This window comes from Vanessa atalanta, chromosome 10 (assembly GCF_905147765.1).
Source record: "Vanessa atalanta chromosome 10, ilVanAtal1.2, whole genome shotgun sequence".
NCBI classification, from domain to species: Eukaryota; Metazoa; Arthropoda; class Insecta; order Lepidoptera; family Nymphalidae; genus Vanessa; species Vanessa atalanta.
In genome coordinates, this window is record NC_061880.1 from 10923408 (window position 1) to 10936432 (window position 13025).

Here is a 13025-nt window from a genome sequence, read left to right on the forward strand (position 1 = left end):
GCCTCTCACATGAATAAAACGAGATATACCGTAGAGATTAGACATGTTTGTGGTCGATTAAAAATGTTTAAAATCGTCCGTTTTAATAGGAGCCATTCTGCCATAATGTTTTTTTTCTTTTTATAGATTCTATTATTTTATTAAGCATTACTGATACCTTCCAAAATATTAAATTAAATTGCTAATTTCAGAACAATTTTAAGCAGACCTGACCATTCGTTCGTGTTAATATAATATCTACGGCACTTAATATATGACACCGATACTGCTCTTCTTTACATATTGAACATTAAGCGTATAATAATGTCCAAAAACGATAAACAATATATAACTGGAACTCTACGGTTCCATATGTCTAAACATAAAAAACAAAGCAATGCTCCGAAACTCATCTAGGTACTATTTCAATCAACAAGCAAGTTGAACATTTTATACTAAATAAAGATATTTACTCAATTTGTTTAATTGACAGAAAATGCTAAGTAATGTGTTTTCATTGGCCTTATCTAGGTTGGAAACCAGAACCCCGAGATCTACGCTAACCATTAAAATAAGCAGTCATTATTAAAATTATTTCAAAAGATACCATAAGGTTTAAATTAAAATAAATATTGTAACGTGAGAATTCAATAGTGCTTACGAAAACCTACTTGAATAAATAATATTTTTATTTTAAGATAAACAGAGCAGGTATCTATAATATTAAATCATAATTGCACCAAGTTTCATTATCGACGATCGATCTTTATTGTTACGTAAGAAATATTCTCTAATTCGGACAAACTCGGGGCGAAAATTTTACCATTCTGCTATAAGCAGTGCAAGCAATAAAAGAAGGTTTTATGTTTAATATTTGTTTGGTTTTTGCACTCAAAAGTGCAGCCGGAACATGGACTTAATTTGGAATAAGAGACGAATATTTACATCGTTTGTTCGCTTCAGCTTTGACTGCGGTAGTGCGATATGAGACGGAGCTCATGAAGTAATGTGTCAACGCAAGTGGCGTCCCATACTCGTCCCCGTTCCCAGAGAACCAGAATCAGTTTATCAGGTCTTTTGCCATAAACACGAAACATTCCAAGTTTAGTGATATAATTTCTGCTATCCTTTCTTCGTTTAAATAATATGATAATTACTCTTATAAGACAAACCTTAATGTATAATACATTTATTTTAGTACATTAAATAAATTTAACATTAATTCGTGACAACGACTCAATCACATAAATTATGGTAATTAAACACGAGTTGCTCGTATGTTATTAATTAGCAATACAAATAGATACATTTAGTTTCGAATTATAATTATTTGACACAGATTTTTAAATGTGTACATATTAAAAATTACGTTTTATTAATCGTTTGGAAAGTCAAATCTCCAAACATAAAAATAATTTCTTAGGTCTTTTAATTTATAGATAATATGTACTACTAATTCACAGCTTGTAAATGCCCCACTGCTGGGCTAAAGCCTCCTCTGCCTGTGAGGCAATGTATGGAGTTAATTCAACCAAACTTTTTCAATGCGGGTTGGTAGATACAAATATGCCATAATTTCAGTGAAATTGGACACATGTAGAAAAATAAAAAATAAGCACATAATGATTCAGTGGTCTTGTCTTGGATTCGAACGCGCAATCATTGATTACGATGCATAGGCTCTAACCATTGGGACATCTCCTTTTTAACATAATAACATCTTATAACGCAACTGATCTATTCAATTCTAAAATCTAACGAGAACCAATATCAATAACGTTCCACAATTATAACGATAACGATCCTACCCACACATACACGAAACGTACGCCCAAATTCATAAAAATACAAACGGGATCAAACAGTGGAAATGTTAATCTCTTTAACTTAAATGTAAATAAGATTTCATTAGTTTACTTAAGTCGGCGATTTTTACAAAAGAGCCATCTGCTGGAAAATACCATATGGCACGACAAAGGACTCATGAGCAATTTAATAGCATCCTATCTTAAAGTCGTCGATCTCAGTGAATAACATGATCTATAAAAAAATCACATTGTCATTCGATAATCCTTTACTCCTCTGGATATGTCACCGAAAGAGATCAGCTTTCTAGGCAACGGTATTGGGTTTGCGTAATTCAATACAACAATTGTAATGCGTTGAACAAAATTCGACCGTATGTTTGTGTGATAAGGATCAATATGTAATGTACGAATAAAGGAATTCCAACCACAGACCGCATAACAAGGACAATTGAGGACAAAAGCGACGCAGATAATGTCCCATCCCTTAATCACATGCAACGTTGCTCTCGAAAAATATTTAGTCGTAATAGAGAATCATTGAAACGCATCTATTTGTCTACTTTATCTCTTTGAATACGAATAATCCCAGTTGTCCCTTCACGTACTACTGAATAATGTTTCTATCAATCTTTACGTATGAGATACGAGTGGAAAAAGATAATATGTAACATTTTATAAAAAAAATATTTTAGCTCATAAATGAAGGTGTTATGACACAAAATTAAATTTTCACAAAACGTCACATATCTCCTTTATCCGCCCGTAGCTTCAATTTTATTAAGAATGCAACCTATATTCAGATTATTCAATAATCATAAGGATATACTTTGATCGTTTTTTTTTTTAAATGGATCAAAAACTAACTTTAGAACTCATTTGAATAAACATTTCTGGTATGAATTTAAGATCGTCGGACGTACTAAATTCTTAGCCATCTTCTAAATTTGACCAAAATTCTTCGAGCACAAAGTAACTCAGGATTATAGAACGATTAACGTCAATGGCTTCCACTTTTGCACTTTTTAGTGACATTTTCAGCTTTAACCTCGAGGTATCCGAACCATCTCGAATATGAGAAATTCCGGCAGTAAATAGCTCATTGGAGACACCGTCATTATGGTTGGATAACTTCTAACCTAACATCATTACACTCAAATGTCGTTTTTAGTATCTCTCTAACAATAAATCCCTCAACTTTTCATCATTATACGATGTTAATAAAATAAAAATGTTCATAAAAACGTAGCTTAAAGCTGATGTAAAATGTAAGCGGTGTAATTACTTATCAAACGTTATACGGAAACCAAAACAGTACTTCACATTTTTACAGTATTACTTTGATTGTTATTTATTTAATCGTTAAAAATAAACTAGTATACGATTCGTGTTTTCGAATTTCAAATTTGGAATACCTACTGGACTGGATGCGTTTGTTTATAACGACTGCAATTTTGACTAATCTAATTAGAAATATATATTGATTTGATTGTACGAAAATGTTATATTATTAAATAAAATACTGAATAAATATAATATTTTTTTATCAGTATTTATTTGCAATACATTTAAAATAAATAATTCCCAAATGCTACAAGCAGCTACTTCGTTTCACGGACTAATTTTCTGGCCAAATTAGTTTTTAGTTCTTGGGTGATGACTGGGTGAATTAACTAAAAATATTTCATTAAAGAATATATCAAATCGATAATAAAGTATACTTTTTATATATAATAAGATTATTTTTAACTTCTAAAATTATTAAAAAAAATATATTTCATTAAAGAATATATCAAATCGATAATAAAGTAAACTTATTATAATAAGATTATTTTTAACTTCTAAAATTATTAAAAAAAAAAACATTTTCATAATAATACAATATGATTGATAAATATCCCAGTAGAATAAAATTATTAGGATATTAGAATTCGAAAACTAAATAAAAATACAAAGTCATTTTATTTTTATTTTAGATGTATTAAATCTTATAACAAATTCAGTTAACTATAAGCATTAGCTCCTTGACTACAACAGCTGTTTGTACGCTTCGAACTTACCCTTATGAACAGGGTGTTAGAAGTTATCCCAGAGGTTATATGATTTAAATAACCTTAAGAGTTAAGACAACAGTTTCACGGATCGATTGCCAATAATTGACTATCAAACTTGATACATTGCTTTCTGGAAGGTCTCTCAGAGATAGTTGCTTGAATTATAAACGATGTTTTGTAATAATATTTGAGAAAGAGGTGGATAACTATCAAAGATTGCTTTTCCAAATCTTCATTTGTTTAAGTTGTGTGTATCATTAATTTCGTGCTCGACAGTGCAAGGAAACATCAGCCATACCATATTGAGTAGAATGGTGGAAATCGTCTCCACATACATACATACATACAACAATCTGTAAATTTTTCACTGCAGGGCTAAGGCCTCCTCTCCCTTTGAGGAGATAGTTTGGAGCATATTCCACCATGCTGCTCCAATGTGGGTTGGTGGATACACATGTGGCAGAATTACGTTGTAATTAGTTACAAGCAGGTTTCCTCGCGATGTTTTCCTTCACCGCCGAGCACTAGATGTATTATAAGCAAAAATTAAGCACATGAAAATTCAGTGGTGCTTGGTCTTCACACGTCTCCACACAAGAAAATAATCCTTAGTTCATACGTGGGTCATTTGCAGGCTGTTACTTTTTTATATTTATAACTTAGAGTGCAAATCTGTTTTTTATTTAGTAATAAATTAAAATTATAAATCCTTACTAAGTTAGATTTATAGAATTAGATGTAACAAACAGATTTATAATAAGGAATAGAAGTTGAAGTAGAAGACTTGAAGTGATAGCTTGTTTCTTGCCGGTTCTACATGATAGAATCTATATTGGAAACCGTAGCCTTATAATGACAATTCAAAAGTGGTTGTAATAACCTACTCGAATAAGGTATGTTATGATTTTGAAAATAATGACCTCATTTGACATTAATTTAAAGTTTATTTTGTTAGCAATAACCAAGAATATACGCAAAATAATAATGAAGGATTTTTGATTCGAATAATCAAAAAAAAATCATTTGCTTAACATAACCTATATTAAAAATAAATTTAACATTCTTAAATGACGTTTCAAAAGTGCTCAAGAGCGGCTACTTGAATGAGTCTATTTTCATTTTCATTTTGGTTTTGAAATACTGGAATTTCAACAATATAGTACTGAAATTAATATCAAAGAGCAACTTCTGGTACTATGTAGAAACTCAGTCGGCTCTTCTCAAAGGAATTCACATTCCGATAGTAGCTTCACGTAGAACTCGCATTACCATTCAAGAGTGCGTGTGAAAACCTATTTGAAAACATACATAAAAATATAAGATAGAATACATTATGACCAGTTTATGTATTACGGATAAAAGAAAAGCTGAAACATATCAGCTTTGGAATTTACTTTATACATAGTGGCATTGTCACGTAGATACATATATAATGACAATAACAAAACTATGTATGTTATAAGTTAAATACATTTTATTTGACGCAATATTTATCCCAAACAAACTTAAAATATTCATAAGATAATGCCAACTATATAATATTCTCTCAAACTTATAAGTTCTATTTTTAAATATACATGTCTATCTGTGCGGGTAGTACACACACATATAAATAATAATTCTAGCAAATATTTGCACTTTGCAATACCGTGTTTCGATTTGAAGGTTGAGTGAACCAGTTTAATTACAGGCACAAGGAATATATCGTCTTTCTCTAGATTCCATGGTTAGTTGCATTGACGTAAGGAGTGGTTTATTCGTGTTCATATACCGGTTGCTATGGCAAAGGAAACCAATTACTATGAGATGGATTTTTTTTTCATCCTTAGTCTGTTTAGAATAAATAAAATTCATCACTAAAAAAATAAAATTACTACGAACGCCGTAAGCCCTGTTATAAGACAATTTATAATTTTATAAGCCAAATGTATTAATTTTTCACAAATTAATTAATTCCCCTACTTAACGATCACAGCTTTTTTTATACCTTTTTTTTCCTTGTCGGGCAAAGGTTGCTCATCAAATATTTAAGATACGCCCATAATTTACAATGACTTTGCGCTGGTTAAGCTTGGGGTTGTGAAAATTTAATCAAAATACTAAACCCCTCGGGTATTGTAATGGAATCAAGCTTATTTTAAACATACATATAGGTGTTATATTATAACATGGTCCGGATTTCTGTTTTGAATAAATATTTTTTGCTTACATCTGAAGTGATTTTTAATGTTTTTTTTTTTAACTGACTCAAAACGACGAAGGCTTAATAATAATCTTCTAATTAAATCTATATATTACGCCTCTGATCTATGAAATTTAGTTATTATGTAGAAAGGAATAAAATATTTGTTTTAAAGAAGGGTTTATAAATATTTGATTAACTGAAGTATTTCGATATTTGACATTTTGATGGAAATTCGATAAATTATCATTCCATTTTCAAAATGCAATTTCATTCCTCGGATAGATATTATGGGGCGGGTATAAATGAAATTTTTAAATACACTATTCACTTCAACATTCATTTAAAAAAAAAAAACGAATTCCAAAAAATAAGAAAAATATTTTTTAATAGAATCAATGACTTAATATCACTTTTTAAACTTATTTCACAATAGAATTTAGTATATTCAAAATTATATACATATTACGTATATGATTTTTTAACTTTTAATTTTAAATATATTAGTATGTTGATTGAAAATTTTACACGTGAATAAATAGTTTAATAAATTTTTCGCCGATATAGAATATTAGCTAAAAGTTATCTTGACTTGTAATTTGAACTATGAACGAAGAAGAGTAGTCTCAATTACAATACAATGATAGCAAAAAAGTTCAGTCATAGTTCTAAAATTAAACTTTAAATCTGCAATCCATTAATAATACGAAATTGGAAACCACATGCCCCATCGAGATCCTGTCATTTACTACAAGAAAGTCAACGAAATATAAACGAAAAAATTAAAGTCGGCAAATGTTCATTAATTTTAGTTTGTCATACGCTACTAATTTGAAAAATTTACAACGTCTCACTAATGATCTGGCTTCCGGTAACATATCATAGAAGCATTAAATCCTTTTGAGTTTTTTTTTTATATACTTATTAAGGTCGCGAACGTATTTATGACAGCTTAAAGCAATGATCGTTCGGCCCAGTCATTAAAATGGCGTTAATATCATCGTTTATTTTTTTATAGGACGAAGTTTAAAATACTTCCGCGAGTGTGGTCGTTCTGAATGCATATCATAGCTAACATATGTGTATTTGCTTTTTAATCAGTAACAGACTATAAATGATTTTGCTTTGTCTTACAGTCTTGGAGTTTAATCCACCATCTTGAAATATATATATATTTAAACAACAAATGTATGTTAAAGCAAATTTTAATTACGAAAACTCCATCCTATCACAGTTTAATGGTGACATTTTTCTTTACAATAATATATGTAATAAAATATTGACCGCAAAAAAAAGGATTCCACAAAATGCCACAACTTAGAGATCGAAATAAAGCAAGATTATTCAGATTTTCGAATGTGTTATTCTTAACATTTAAAAATTTTATTAAAAATATTTTCTAATTATTATTGTTATAAAATATATTATTTGATGTTTTATTATTAATAAAAGATACTCAACAATACGAGTGAATTAAAATCTATTTTTATTCTTTAGCCGGATGTAAGTGATGTTCGATAAATATTAAAAAGGTTCCGGATGTTTTATTTTTTTTTATATAAGATTTTAAATTAACATGGTTATTTTTATTACTAACAGTATTTAAAACGGGATATTTACCATGTTTTTTTATTTTTATTTGGTGGAACTCGATATTTCGACATTATCTACGAATGTCTTGTTCACGAGACTGACTTTTGCTGGTAGATGTTGACGGCATTAGAAGTGTCTTTTTTTATATTTCGCAAAGCAAGCATGTTCCCTGAACATAAAATTTTAAGACTTTTTAACCTCAGAGACTTCCTTTATATGAATTTACAACAAAACGCCCATTATATAAAAATAAACCCGCACCGAAGTAATCAAATTGTCACCCCTTCATAAAGGTAATGCCTGAGGGAACAACAACGAAATATATTTTATGCGAAAAACCCTAACACACTCTTATACGATCAATGCCTCTGATTTTAAAGTATACACGTGCGAAGGTACAATATACGTGACATGATTTTGACCTTAAATACAATTCACATAGGGTATACTTTCACGTGCTCAGTAATACCAAATAGTAAAACGTTTAGCAGTGTACGGTACATTCTATGCTTAAATCTTAAACACGGTAATAATAATTGAATAATCTTTTTCCTTCGACATTTTTATGCAGCGTTAACTATATTTACAGCCACAGATACAAGCCGAGCACCTGGTATTTTAACGTGTCAAGTAAATTTCGTTGTGATAATAAATACGATAGTTGTTTCCTGTAGTGCCTGAGGTCAAATTTAATTATCATGTAGACGATGAGTGCTAGCTGCCCTTCCCGTCTTCGTACGAATAAAATATAGATTTTATCTGCTGCTGTTTTTAACCAATGAGGTGTAAACATTTACCAACAAGTTCCTAAAGCGAATTTAAATTATTTTTGCTATACATTTTTAAGTTCGAATTTCAAAGTATAACAGACAATAATATAATGAAAATTTACGTTCGAATTACGTCAGCATATCATGCTCTATCTCAAAAACTGCAATGTAACATATTATCATACTATAAATAGCCTATATCCGACTTGAAACTATAATATTATGAAAGTTCTATATAAATCGATTAGTTTTACGTAAAACGGAACCAAAGAAACAAATGAAGCCTACCTCTTTATAGTATATATTCGAACGCCTACATCATACATAAATCAGTGAACTCTTCGACTGTCCGGTCATATTTCAGCCAGCTTAAACAATAGTTATAATGGTGTCGATATTCAAAAATAATTATTTGAAATCGTTTCGAATAAATCATTGCACAAAATTAGAGCCTGCTATTACGAGTGATTTAGTTGATAGCTCGTTTGTTACGTACAAATAAGAACATAAATTGGTTTGAATATGAAATGCGTTTTAATTAAAATTCATAGTTTATGCCTAAAGATGTAAAAACAACATTTATCGGTTTATTTGTAGTTCGAAAATGTCTCAGGTGGTCGAATAACATTTATATCATTTTTAATTGTATTTTTTTTTTTTTATTTATTTCTTCTCTATTTCTAGAGTTGAGCTCACAGAATCAAGTTATTCTGAACAGTGGAAATTATCATTGTGACATTTTAAAAAAAAAACCTGACTATGTCTTATATTGGATTTTTTTAACCGACTTCAAAAAAATGAGGATCTTATCAATTCGTCGGATTTTTTTTTATTTTATCGTTTTGTTCATATTTTTCATATATATGTTCCTGTTTTGGATTTTTTTTCTTACGTTTGAAAGGTTGTTCAGGTTGTCCCATCGTCATCCGGTCAGGATCTGATGATAGAATACTGGAAAAAGCAAAAGAACTCTTTAAATTTTATAGGCACATTTGAAGCGATCATGTATTTTTTATAGTGATTATTGCATTTACTTTCGGGAAGCACAATTTTATGAAGTCGAACTGATGATAAAGATGGTCTTTTAATTTGGCGTACATTGTCAACAAAAGGAACCTTGTCAAAATTGGCAGACCGCTTCCAATAAAATTATTATCAGTTAACTCGTTAGTAGGACTTTATGAGAATTCGTCTGAGCATGTATTTAGCTACTCCACTAACAAAAAATATTACTTTGTAAGCCTTGTTTGTATGTTGATTGAATAATTGAACCAGATTATTGTGCACTGAGGTGTACAACATTTCTAATTGAGGCGATTTCTAAGGACGTTATTGACCGCAAAGCATCGGGTCGGCCTATAAACTTCTCCGTCTTGTTATTACAAATGAAATAATAAGGAAACTTAGAAGTTTCGCCATGGACATAAAATATAAATAGGTATCTAACTTAATAAAGGAAGTACAAAGAAAAACAGAGAATCGTTCAATGTTTTAATTCAACGAGTTTCTGGTGTATAATAAAAAGTAATAGATAACTTTGTTTTGAAACAACCACAAAGGGAGCCGAACTTTTTTTTTTATTTTAACAAGGTAATTAAAGAAAATACGCTATTATTCCAAACACGATAACAGTTAAACACTCCAAAGAATACAATGAATAAAAAATTTGTTTCATTAAAAAAATATATATATATCGAAAAACGCTAAAAAGCTACAAAGGTCAATGACCTTCAATGTTTTTGTAAATTATTCGAGTCTGTCACGTATTCGTCACGATCATTCTCGAGAATTTCAACTCGCTTGATGACTCCGATGCTCGTTAACGTTCGTGTTCTTATTATACATTCTTCTTTAAATTAATATGCTATTATTTTTTGTTGGTCCATTGTAATAACGTTAATTAATGACCGAATGTTATGACAGGAACAAAGCACTAATTCTTTGTAACAAGCAATTCGTTCTGTGCACTGTTATATCCAGCTATTTTATATCTTTGATACTCTGGTAAAGGGGAATGTAGGGATTAAGAATTCGTGTGGATTTGCTTAAAGGGGAAGATTGGGGAAATTGAGGATTGTTCCCTCTACCACACATTCAACAAAACCCTCTCGTATGAAACAAAATGTTTACTCTCAAAACTCCTAATTAAATTCTGTTGGTATATTATACCTTTACACTCATATTTCTGTGTCAAACAATATCTCTGAAACTTTAGCAAATTAAACAAGTGAATTGAGACAAAACACAGCGTAGTCATAATTTTTTGATACGTCTCTGTAACGTATATATTATTTCTTCACAGTAGATTTGAGCAACAGTCAGCGATAATAAACCTTTAATAGCAACGGTATGTCTATACAAAACTTTCGTATTGTAGTCGAAACATCACGCTGCTCCTAATCAACTTTGTTTTATTGTATCTTGCTAAGAATATCAGCTATTAGTTGGAATAATAGAATTTATACATCGGCAACATTCCTTAATTTATCGGTGTTAGAATATAGGTGATTTTATTACACGGAACGTTACGCCTTAGCTAATGTTTATTGTCATTATATATGTTACAAAATAACGTTACAGAATGTATTTATATGTTGCGATTTAAAATGTTCCCACAAGTTCAAACGGTGCGCGTTACATTTTCACGTCGGTTCGCTTTGTAGATCGACTCAATGCACAGTTAACTTCCCAGTTCTTTATTTTTTTTAATTATATAATTATGCGCTTATCGCTTCAATTAACACAAGCATGTGTATGATAAAATGAGGAAAATCGTGTAAAGGGAATAACGCTATTGAGTTCATTGACACGGATGAAAAGAATATTTTGAAGATAACGATGTTATTTTAAAAGCGAAAGTACGTATTCTTTGTTCTGAGAACGTGAAAGAGCTTCTAAGAAGGGAGTGTAATTTTTTCCATTTATTTATGACGTTTTCGACAGTAAGTGAACGGTGAGATTGGGCCAATTTGCATACAAGGGATGTTGAACCGAAACAACAAAAAGTAAAAGTGGGCTATACAATATAAATAATTTATGACTGACATATTACTTATCATATTTTTAATTATTACAATGGAACATTCAACTTTTTGTCTATTTCAAAGGCAGTTGTGTAAATTACGACTAAAATTATTATGGTATTGTAGGTTTATCATACAAGTTAACCTTCGAAGACTAAATAAAAAAACGTAGTATGCAACTAAGTATTAAGTAAACCACCCGAAAGTAAAAGCACTGTCTGGCGTACTTAACGTATTGAAAATTAAAGCCACTATGATTTTCCAACATTAAAATTCAATAAGTTTTTACTGATCCAACCAACGGGTTGGATATCGATTCCAAAAATCGATTTGAACGAACTCGGTGTCTGCAGTATTAGCTAAGTACTAAAACAACTCGGCAATAAATATTACAAATATTGTTTTAATAATAATATAAACATAATTACGTAAATTCACGTCGTTATTCTATTTTCAAACAAGATAAGAAAGGATCAAGTAAGTACTCTTTGGACTTTGTCCTTGAACGAAACACAGCTTCCGCTGGAACCCAATGCCTATTGTTGTACACTTTCACCGATACGAGGATCGGCGATCATAAACGAAAGTTTGGTCCGATATTAATATTTATTGCTTACGATGTATACAAAACACTTTTTTTACGAACATATAAATAGTTTTATGTTATCCCGTTCAATGGCACAACAAGAGATTTTTATGAGCTATTTAGTCGGTAACCGATTTAATGTTTTGTTATTAGTACACACAAAGTTTACTATCGCGGGTTGATGAATAATTTATAATTAATAAATAACAATGAAAATTTTTAATTATATACAATATTTGATGTTTACTTTAATTTAATATGTATTAATTTTGTTGGAGGCTGTTTTAATGTTAAATATTATTAATAATTTATATATGTACATATTTACAGTTTCGTATCGTATCTGCTGAGGGTAAATATTGAAAGATTTTATTTGTACTTAATATACGAGGCGTATTAATAAAGGTATTCATAATTTATACTTTACTAGTTGTTGTCCTCGTTTCGCTCGCATTATAGGGGTTCGTCGGGTATGAAGAAGTAGCCTAAGTTCTTCCGTGGAGTTCAAACTTGCTTCATACCAAATTTCATCAAATTCGGCTCAGTATTTTGACCGTGGTAGAGCAACAGACAGACAAAGTTACTTTCTTTAAATATTTCGTTCAATATATTCTATATTTATGAAATATATGTACATTAATAATATAATACTTTGTCTGTACCTACGTAAACTTAATTACGAACTCATATTACTTACTAGGGCGTCTGGAAACAACCTCTTACATAGATTAGTTTTTCTTTGTATCAGAGCTTTACTGTGTTAAACATTTCTAAGAAAGTGATAGTGTTTCAACATATTATTTTGACAAATAAAATAGAAAATTGTAGGTATCATTGTTCTTTACAAACTGAAAAAATAAGAAATACCTGTTGTCGCTCGCGGCTTCGCTGGCGTTTTAGCGGTTTGTCATCAAGCATCATTATCATTACATAGTACCTATAAAACAAAGTCGCTTACCGCTGACTGTCCCTATGTATACTCTCTAAAATGATACATTGGATTATGGTGCGGTTTTTTTGAAAAAATTATATA